At 45.7% G+C, this 10,249-nt stretch overlaps 1 long non-coding RNA gene across 1 annotated transcript; it reads right to left on the reverse strand.

Annotated features, from left to right (window-relative positions):
* Positions 1-809: 809 nt before the first annotated feature.
* On the reverse strand, positions 810-5,176 carry LOC119883987. Its single transcript, XR_005440895.1, has 6 exons — positions 5,153-5,176; positions 4,083-4,266; positions 2,875-2,936; positions 2,674-2,783; positions 2,517-2,582; positions 810-956 (listed from the first exon to the last, which is right to left on the reverse strand). It is a non-coding gene; the product is annotated as an uncharacterized LOC119883987 (long non-coding RNA).
* Between the last annotated feature and the right edge of the window lie 5,073 nt (positions 5,177-10,249).

Here is a 10,249-nt window from a genome sequence, read left to right on the forward strand (position 1 = left end):
CAGTGTAGTCAGTGTAGAGTTAGAGTCAGAAGTCAGTATAGTCAGTATAGTCAGTGTAGAGTCAGAAGAGTCAGAGTAGAGTCAGAGTAGAGTCAGAGTAGAGTCAGAGTAGAGTCAGAGTAGAGTCAGTGTACAGTCAGTGTACAGTCAGAGTCAGAGTAGAGTCAGTATAGTCAGTGTAGAGTCAGTAGAGTCAGAAGAGTCTGAGTAGAGTCAGAAGAGTCTGAGTAGAGTCAGTGTAGAGTCAGAAGAGTCAGTGTAGAGTCAGTGTAGAGTCAGTGTAGAGTCAGTGTAGAGTCAGAAGAGTCAGTGTAGAGTCAGTGTAGAGTCAGAGTAGAGTCAGAGTAGAGTCAGTAGAGTCAGAGTAGAGTCAGAGTACAGTCAGTGTACAGTCAGAGTCAGTAGAGTCAGAGTATAGTCAGAGTCAGTAGAGTCTGAGTAGGGTCAGAGTAGAGTCATAGTAGAGTCATAGTAGAGTCAGAGTCAGTGTAGAGTTAGTAGAGTCAGTGTAGAGTTAGTAGAGTCAGTATAGTCAGTATAGTCAATATAGTCAGTGTAGAGTTAGAGTCAGAAGTCAGTATAGTCAGTATAGTCAGTATAGTCAGTGTAGAGTCAGAAGAGTCAGAGTAGAGTCAGAGTAGAGTCAGAGTAGAGTCAGTGTACAGTCAGAGTCAGAGTAGAGTCAGTATAGTCAGTGTAGAGTCAGAAGAGTCTGAGTAGAGTCAGAAGAGTCAGTGTAGAGTCAAAAGAGTCAGTGTAGAGTCAGAAGAGTCAGTGTAGAGTCAAAAGAGTCAGTGTAGAGTCAGAAGAGTCAGTGTAGAGTCAGAGTCAGTACTGACCTTGTTAGCCTCTCTGTATCTCTTCCTGCAGTCTGCAGAGCTGAATATGTGAAACAGTTCAAATCGACTCAGGACGATCATCAGGAAGTGATTCGGATCCATCATGGACGCACCAGCCTGAAGGGACACAGAACCTTCAGAACATCTACCTGGTGTCAGACTACAGGTGGAGTCAAAGGAACCTTCAGAACATCTACCTGGTGTCAGACTACAGGTGGAGTCAGAACCTACAGAACATCTACCTGGTGTCACTTTACAAGTGGAGTCAGAACCTACAGAACATCTACCTGGTGTCACTCTACAGGTGGAGTCAAAGGAACCTCAGAACATCTACCTGGTGTCAGACTACAGGTGGAGTCAAAGGAACCTTCAGAACATCTACCTGGTGTCAGACTACAGGTGGAGTCAAAGGAACCTTCAGAACATCTACCTGGTGTCAGACTACAGGTGGAGTCAAAGGAACCTTCAGAACATCTACCTGGTGTCAGACTACAGGTGGAGTCAGAACCTTCAGAACATCTACCTGGTGTCAGACTACAGGTGGAGTCAGAACCTACAGAACATCTACCTGGTGTCAGACTACAGGTGGAGTCAGAACCTACAGAACATCTACCTGGTGTCAGACTACAGGTGGAGTCAGAATCTACAGAACATCTACCTGGTGTCAGACTACAGGTGGAGTCAGAACCTACAGAACATCTACCTAGTGTCAGACTACAGGTGGAGTCAGAACCTACAGAACATCTACCTGGTGTCAGACTACAGGTGGAGTCAGAACCTTCAGAACATCTACCTGGTGTCAGACTACAGGTGGAGTCAGACCTACAGAACATCTACCTGGTGTCAGACTACAGGTGGAGTCAGAACCTTCAGAGCATCTACCTGGTGTCAGACTACAGGTGGAGTCAGAACCTACAGAACATCTACCTGGTGTCAGACTACAGGTGGAGTCAGAACCTTCAGAACATCTACCTGGTGTCAGACTACAGGTGGAGTCAGAACCTACAGAACATCTACCTGGTGTCAGACTACAGGTGGAGTCAGAACCTACAGAACATCTACCTGGTGTCACTCTACAGGTGGAGTCAGAACCTACAGAACATCTACCTGGTGTCAGACTACAGGTGGAGTCAGAACCTTCAGAACATCTACCTTGTGTCACTCTACAGGTGGAGTCAGAACCTACAGAACATCTACCTGGTGTCACTCTACAGGTGGAGTCAGAACCTACAGAACATCTACCTGGTGTCACTCTACAGGTGGAGTCAGAACCTACAGAACATCTACCTGGTGTCACTCTACAGGTGGAGTCAGAACCTACAGAACATCTACCTGGTGTCAGACTGACACCCGATGGTTCTGTCCAGCTCTAACAGCCCATCACAGTCTCCTCTCCACCCAAAGCTCTGTAACTACAGACTGTGTAGTTTGTGATTCATCAGCACGCCTTCCTCTCTCCAGGTGTGTTTAACAACTCAGACAGAAAGTTCCACCTGTTCCACACGTACGAGTGAGTTTGCGTTCACCAAACAAGCCAGGGCTCTTTAAGCATTCATGAACACCACGTGTGCTTCGGCAGACTTGTGGAGACTGCTGCAGGTGTGTATCTCCACCTGCAGCAGTCTCCAGGTGTGACTGCAGCTGTAACGAAGCAGCTCTGCTCACTGCGGTTTGTACCTGCAGCATGACGATGTCTTTGTCGAACATCTCCACTCTGCACTTCACGTTGTGATAATAATAAATCTGAAACACAGAGGCGGTCGCTGTTAGTTCAGCATGGACACAACTTTATTTATACCTCAGAGACAGAACACTTCATCAGGTGTCCGCTCACCTGGTTAATGAGGGAGAAGCCGTTCCTCCTCCACATCCCAGCATGCACCTGGGCACAGAGCACCAGGCAGCGGAGGGGGAGTTCGATCAGGAGGGGGGGCTGAGTTCCCCCTGAGGACACACACACACACACACACAGGTTACCATGTATAGATCTGAGTCAGTGTACCAGAGTCAGCAGGTGTGCAGGCAGGTGACTGACCAGAGGAAGCTGTTCAGGGAAGCGAGAGGTGACTTCGGTCCTGCTGAGGAGAACGTGGAGACCTGAGGAGGAGGAGGAGCAGCGAACATCAGTGAGTGGCCTGCGTCTCAGAGACTGCCACAGTAACCAATCAGCTGTCAGCTTCAACTGGAGACGACCACTTAAGGCTCATTTATACTTCTGTGTTGAATCTACGCCGTAGCCCGACAAGCACGTGTAGCGGTGATCTCATTTCCTCCGAGCCAACAGGAAGTGCTCTGTGGTTTGAAGTCATTTCTACTAGCAGCCAAAACAGCGGATATTTTCTTTTGAGCGTAACAAACCCAGAGACAAGTTTCACTATCAGAGTCTGATCCATTCAGTCGGTAACATTTGGAAAGTGTAGAAGAGCCGCTCGGTTTTACTAACGTTGTAGTTAGCGGAGGGCTGACAGGAAGTTAGCCGGCTCACCGCCTGAAGGTGACCCAGTGGAACATAGAAACCCCACCACCAGCTAGCGTTTCGGCGTTGTAACTGCAGAGCGACGCAGACACCAGGTGTCACAACAGCGTTTTTACTGTCCTTTTCACAGCTGCATCTCAGAAAGTTCTGTAATTTAATTCAAAAAGTGAAACTTGACTACTTTTTATGCTGCATCAAAGCATGTTCATGCTGACTGGAAGGTTAAAGCAGGAAAAGGTGCACGAGCCGGTTCAAGAAGCTGAGAGGGGTCAATGAGAGTCAATCAGACGTCTTCTCCGTGATTGGCTTTGTGTGAACTGAAACACATTTCTCTATTCTTTATTCTAATATTTCAGATATGGAGTTTTGTTTCTGTGAGCCATAATAAAAGATTAAAAGAAAAAAAGGCCTGAAATGTTTCACTTGATGAACGTTTGACTTTTTAACATCAGAAACAAAAGACAACAGATTTTATTCTTTATTTGATCTGCAGGGAGAGCATTTACTGTCTTCTCCAGCTGCTGCTATGTACCTGAACGCATCTTATTACTGTCAGCTGGAGTCCAGTTTCATCCACACGGAGCTCAAACAGAAACTCTTCATAATTAACCCGACTTTAACTTGCTGCTGAGAGACCACGAGCTCATTGGCTGATGAACAGCGGGTGACATCTGATGTTTCGGCTCTTTCAGCTCTGCTTCATGTACGGCAGCGTTTATTCGTAGGAGTCTACAAACAGAGGGTGAAAGGAAGCCGTGTGCGTTTACCTGCCAGCAGTCTGCAGACCGGCAGGTGGATGGACACTTTGTCCTGGGACACCTGGTACCTGAACGTCTCCACGCAGTGGCCGGCCAGACTCAAGCTGAGTGGCTGCTCGCCGTCTGGAAGGCCGCTGTGACAGTGACTGAGCGCGCTCAGACACTTCCTGTAGGCCTCAATCAGCACGTGCTCCTGACACACACAAAAACACACAGGTATACTTTAGAATATTCAGGTGTGTAGTAGCCGTGTGTAGCAGGAGCCTTGTGTAGTAGCCTTGTGTAGTAGCCTTGTGTAGTAGCCTTGTGTAGCAGTAGCACTGTGTAGTAGCCGTGTGTAGCAGGAGCCGTGTGTAGCAGGAGCCGTGTGTAGTAGCACTGTGTAGCAGTTGCAGTGTGTAGTAGCCGTGTGTAGCAGCAGTGTGTAGCAGTAGCCGTGTGTAGTAGCCGTGTGTAGCAGGAGCCGTGTGTAGCAGGAGCCGTGTGTAGCAGTAGCCGTGTGTAGTAGCCGTGTGTAGCAGGAGCCGTGTGTAGCAGGAGCCGTGTGTAGCAGGAGCCGTGTGTAGTAGCCTTGTGTAGTAGCCTTGTGTAGTAGCCTTGTGTAGCAGTAGCAGTGTGTAGTAGCACTGTGTAGCAGTTGCAGTGTGTAGTAGCCGTGTGTAGCAGCAGTGTGTAGCAGTAGCCGTGTGTAGTAGCCGTGTGTAGCACTAGCCGTGTGTAGCAGGAGCCGTGTGTAGCAGGAGCCGTGTGTAGTAGCCTTGTGTAGTAGCCTTGTGTAGCAGTAGCAGTGTGTAGTAGCACTGTGTAGTCGCCGTGTGTGGGGCGGCTGTGGCTCAAGAGGTAGAGTGGGTTGCCCGTTAATCAGGAGGTCGGCGATCCAATCGTGCATGTCAAAGTGTCCTTGGGCAAGATCCTGAACCCCAAATTGCCTCTGGTGGCTGTTCTGCCAGTGTATGAATGTGAGTGAATGGTGAATGCAGATGTAGTGTAAAAGCACTTTGAGTGGTCGAAAAGACTAGAAAGGCGCTATACAAGTACATAGCGTAGTAGTCGTGTGTAGTAGCTGTGTGCAGTCTCACATCAGTGGAGCACCACTCTGGATCATGGAGATGATGTGAGTCAGTTTCATCTGCAGAGTGAACGCTGCCTCCCACTCAGGCTCCATCTCTATGTGCTGCCCCACCTGTCTCACACCGGGTCCATGCCCTGAGACAGACGGACAGGTGGCAGCAGTAGAACAGTTATTGTAGTAGTAGTTATTATTGGACAGTCACCAAAACAGACAGGCTCTACCTGTCCAGGTAAGTATCAGGTGTGTGTTACCTGCATACACTTGAGCAGCTCCAGAAAAGCGTCCAAACCTTCTAGAAACTTCTGTCTGAGCTGATCGCTCCACTCAGAGGGATGACGATCAGGACGTACCTGCACACACAGACACACACAGGATAAGTAAAATAAACATTACTGGTTTGAAACTGGTGTGAAAGTGGCATATAAGCAAAATATATAGTATAAATGGTACACTGCACTACTGGTGTATCACTGATGAATAAAGTGGTGTATCACTGGTGGAGAAACTGGTAGATAAACTAGTGTATCACTGGTGGATAAACTGGTGTATCACTGATGAATAAACTAGTGTATCACTGGTGGAGAAACTGGTGTATCACTGGTGGAGAAACTGGTGTATCACTGGTGGAGAAACTGGTGTATCACTGGTGGAGAAACTGGTGTATCACTGGTGGATAAACTAGTGTATAACTGGTGGATAAACTGGTGTATCACTGGTGGATAAACTGGTGGATAAACTGGTGTATCACTGGTGGATAAACTGGTGGATAAACTAGTGTATCACTGGTGGATAAACTGGTGGATAAACTAGTGTATCACTGGTGGATAAACTAGTGTATCACTGGTGGATAGACTGGTGTATCACTGGTGGATAGACTGGTGTATCACTGGTGGATAGACTGGTGGATAAACTAGTGTATCACTGGTGAATAAACTGGTGGATAAACTAGTGTATCACTGGTGGATAAACTGGTGGATAAACTAGTGTATCACTGGTGGATAAACTGGTGGATAAACTAGTGTATCACTGGTGGAAAAACAGGTGTATCACTGGTGGATAAACAGGTGTATCACTGGTGGATAAACAGGTGGATAAACTAGTGTATCACTGGTGGATAAACAGGTGTATCACTGATGGATAAACAGGCGTATCACTGGTGGATAAACAGGCGTATCACTGGTGGATAAACAGGCGTATCACTGGTGGATAAACAGGCGTATCACTGATGGATAAACAGGCGGATCACTGATGGATAAACTAGTGTATCACTGGTGGATAAACTGGTGGATAAACTAGTGTATCATTGGTGGATAAACAGGTGTATCACTGGTGGATAAACTAGTGTATCACTGGTGGATAAACAGGTGTATCACTGGTGGATAAACAGGTGTATCACTGGTGGATAAACAGGTGTATCACTGGTGGATAAACAGGTGTATCACTGGTGGATAAACAGGTGTATCGCTGATGGATAAACAGGTGTATCGCTGATGGATAAACAGGTGGATAAACAGGTGTATCACTGGTGGATAAACAGGTGTATCACTGGTGGATAAACAGGTGTATCACTGATGGATAAACAGGTGTATCACTGATGGATAAACAGGTGTATCACTGGTGGATAAACAGGCGTATCACTGGTGGATAAACAGGCGTATCACTGATGGATAAACGGGTGTATCACTGGTGGATAAACGGGTGGATAAACTAGTGTATCACTATTGGAGAAATGGTGGAGAAACTGGTGTATCACTGGTGGATAAACTGGTGTATCACTGATGGAGAAACTGGTGTATCACTGGTGGAGAAACTGGTGTATCACTGGTGGAGAAACTGGTGTATCACTGGTGGAGAAACTGGTGTATCACTGGTGGAGAAACTGGTGGATAAACTAGTGTATCACTGGTGGATAAACTAGTGTATCACTGGTGGATAAACTAGTGTATCACTGGTGGATAAACTGGTGTATCACTGGTGGATAAACAGGTGTATCACTGGTGGATAAACAGGTGTATCACTGGTGGATAAACTAGTGTATCACTGGTGGATAAAATGGTGTATCACTGGTGGATAAACAGGTGTATCACTGGTGGATAAACAGGTGTATCACTGGTGGATAAACAGGTGTATCACTGGTGGATAAACAGGTGGATAAACTAGTGTATCACTGGTGGATAAACTGGTGGATAAACTAGTGTATCACTGGTGGATAAACTAGTGTATCACTGGTGGATAAACAGGTGTATCACTGATGGATAAACAGGTGGATAAACTAGTGTATCACTGGTGGATAAACTAGTGTATCACTGGTGGATAAACTAGTGTATCATTGGTGGATAAACAGGTGTATCACTGGTGGATAAACTAGTGTATCACTGGTGGATAAACAGGTGTATCACTGGTGGATAAACAGGTGTATCACTGGTGGATAAACTGGTGTATCACTGGTGGAGAAACTGGTGTATCACTGATGAATAAACTGGTGTATCACTGGTGGATAAACTGGTGTATCACTGGTGGAGAAACTGGTGTATCACTGGTGGATAAACTAGTGTATAACTGGTGGATAAACTGGTGTATCACTGGTGGATAAACTGGGGATAAACTGGTGTATCACTGGTGGATAAACTGGTGGATAAACTAGTGTATCACTGGTGGATAAACTGGTGGATAAACTAGTGTATCACTGGTGGATAAACTAGTGTATCACTGGTGGATAGACTGGTGTATCACTGGTGGATAGACTGGTGTATCACTGGTGGATAGACTGGTGGATAAACTAGTGTATCACTGGTGAATAAACTGGTGGATAAACTAGTGTATCACTGGTGGATAAACTGGTGGATAAACTAGTGTATCACTGGTGGATAAACTGGTGGATAAACTAGTGTATCACTGATGGATAAACAGGTGTATCACTGGTGGATAAACTAGTGTATCACTGGTGGAAAAACAGGTGTATCACTGGTGGATAAACAGGTGTATCACTGGTGGATAAACAGGTGGATAAACTAGTGTATCACTGGTGGATAAACAGGCGTATCACTGGTGGATAAACAGGCGTATCACTGATGGATAAACAGGCGTATCACTGGTGGATAAACAGGCGTATCACTGGTGGATAAACAGGCGTATCACTGATGGATAAACAGGCGGATCACTGATGGATAAACTAGTGTATCACTGGTGGATAAACTGGTGTATCACTGGTGGATAAACTAGTGTATCAATGGTGGATAAACTGGTGTATCACTGGTGGATAAACGGGTGGATAAGCTAGTGTATCACTGGTGGATAAACTAGTGTATCACTGGTGGATAAACTGGTGGATAAACTAGTGTATCACTGGTGGATAAACTAGTGTATCACTGGTGGATAAACTGGTGGATAAACTAGTGTATCATTGGTGGATAAACAGGTGTATCACTGGTGGATAAACTAGTGTATCACTGGTGGATAAACAGGTGTATCACTGGTGGATAAACAGGTGTATCACTGGTGGATAAACAGGTGTATCACTGGTGGATAAACAGGTGTATCGCTGATGGATAAACAGGTGGATAAACAGGTGTATCACTGGTGGATAAACAGGTGTATCACTGGTGGATAACAGGTGTATCACTGATGGATAAACAGGTGTATCACTGATGGATAAACAGGTGTATCACTGGTGGATAAACAGGCGTATCACTGGTGGATAAACAGGCGTATCACTGATGGATAAACGGGTGTATCACTGGTGGATAAACGGGTGGATAAACTAGTGTATCACTATTGGAGAAACTGGTGGAGAAACTGGTGTATCACTGGTGGATAAACTGGTGTATCACTGATGGAGAAACTGGTGTATCACTGGTGGAGAAACTGGTGTATCACTGGTGGAGAAACTGGTGTATCACTGGTGGAGAAACTGGTGGATAAACTAGTGTATCACTGGTGGATAAACTAGTGTATCACTGGTGGATAAACTAGTGTATCACTGGTGGATAAACTGGTGTATCACTGGTGGATAAACAGGTGTATCACTGGTGGATAAACAGGTGTATCACTGGTGGATAAACTAGTGTATCACTGGTGGATAAACAGGTGTATCACTGGTGGATAAACAGGTGTATCACTGGTGGATAAACTAGTGTATCACTGGTGGATAAACAGGTGTATCACTGGTGGATAAACAGGTGTATCACTGGTGGATAAACAGGCGTATCACTGGTGGATAAACAGGCGTATCACTGGTGGATAAACAGGCGTATCACTGATGGATAAACAGGCGGATCACTGATGGATAAACTAGTGTATCACTGGTGGATAAACTGGTGTATCACTGGTGGATAAACTGGTGTATCACTGGTGGATAAACTGGTGTATCACTGGTGGATAAACGGGTGTATCACTGGTGGATAAACGGGTGTATCACTGGTGGATAAACGGGTGGATAAACTAGTGTATCACTGGTGGATAAACTAGTGTATCAATGGTGGATAAACTGGTGTATCACTGGTGGATAAACGGGTGGATAAGCTAGTGTATCACTGGTGGATAAACTAGTGTATCACTGGTGGATAAACTGGTGGATAAACTAGTGTATCACTGGTGGATAAACTAGTGTATCACTGGTGGATAAACTGGTGGAAAAACTAGTGTATCATTGGTGGATAAACAGGTGTATCACTGGTGGATAAACTAGTGTATCACTGGTGGATAAACAGGTGTATCACTGGTGGATAAACAGGTGTATCACTGGTGGATAAACAGGTGTATCGCTGATGGATAAACAGGTGGATAAACAGGTGTATCACTGGTGGATAAACAGGTGTATCACTGGTGGATAAACAGGTGTATCACTGATGGATAAACAGGTGTATCACTGATGGATAAACAGGCGTATCACTGGTGGATAAACAGGCGTATCACTGGTGGATAAACAGGCGTATCACTGATGGATAAACGGGTGTATCACTGGTGGATAACGGGTGGATAAACTAGTGTATCACTATTGGAGAAACTGGTGGAGAAACTGGTGTATCACTGGTGGATAAACTGGTGTATCACTGATGGAGAAACTGGTGTATCACTGGTGGAGAAACTGGTGTATCACTGGTGG

This window comes from Micropterus salmoides, unplaced genomic scaffold (genome assembly GCF_014851395.1).
Source record: "Micropterus salmoides isolate LMB-PRFRI ecotype aquatic unplaced genomic scaffold, ASM1485139v1 Ms_hic_scaffold_3069, whole genome shotgun sequence".
In the NCBI taxonomy this organism is placed as follows: domain Eukaryota; kingdom Metazoa; phylum Chordata; class Actinopteri; order Centrarchiformes; family Centrarchidae; genus Micropterus; species Micropterus salmoides.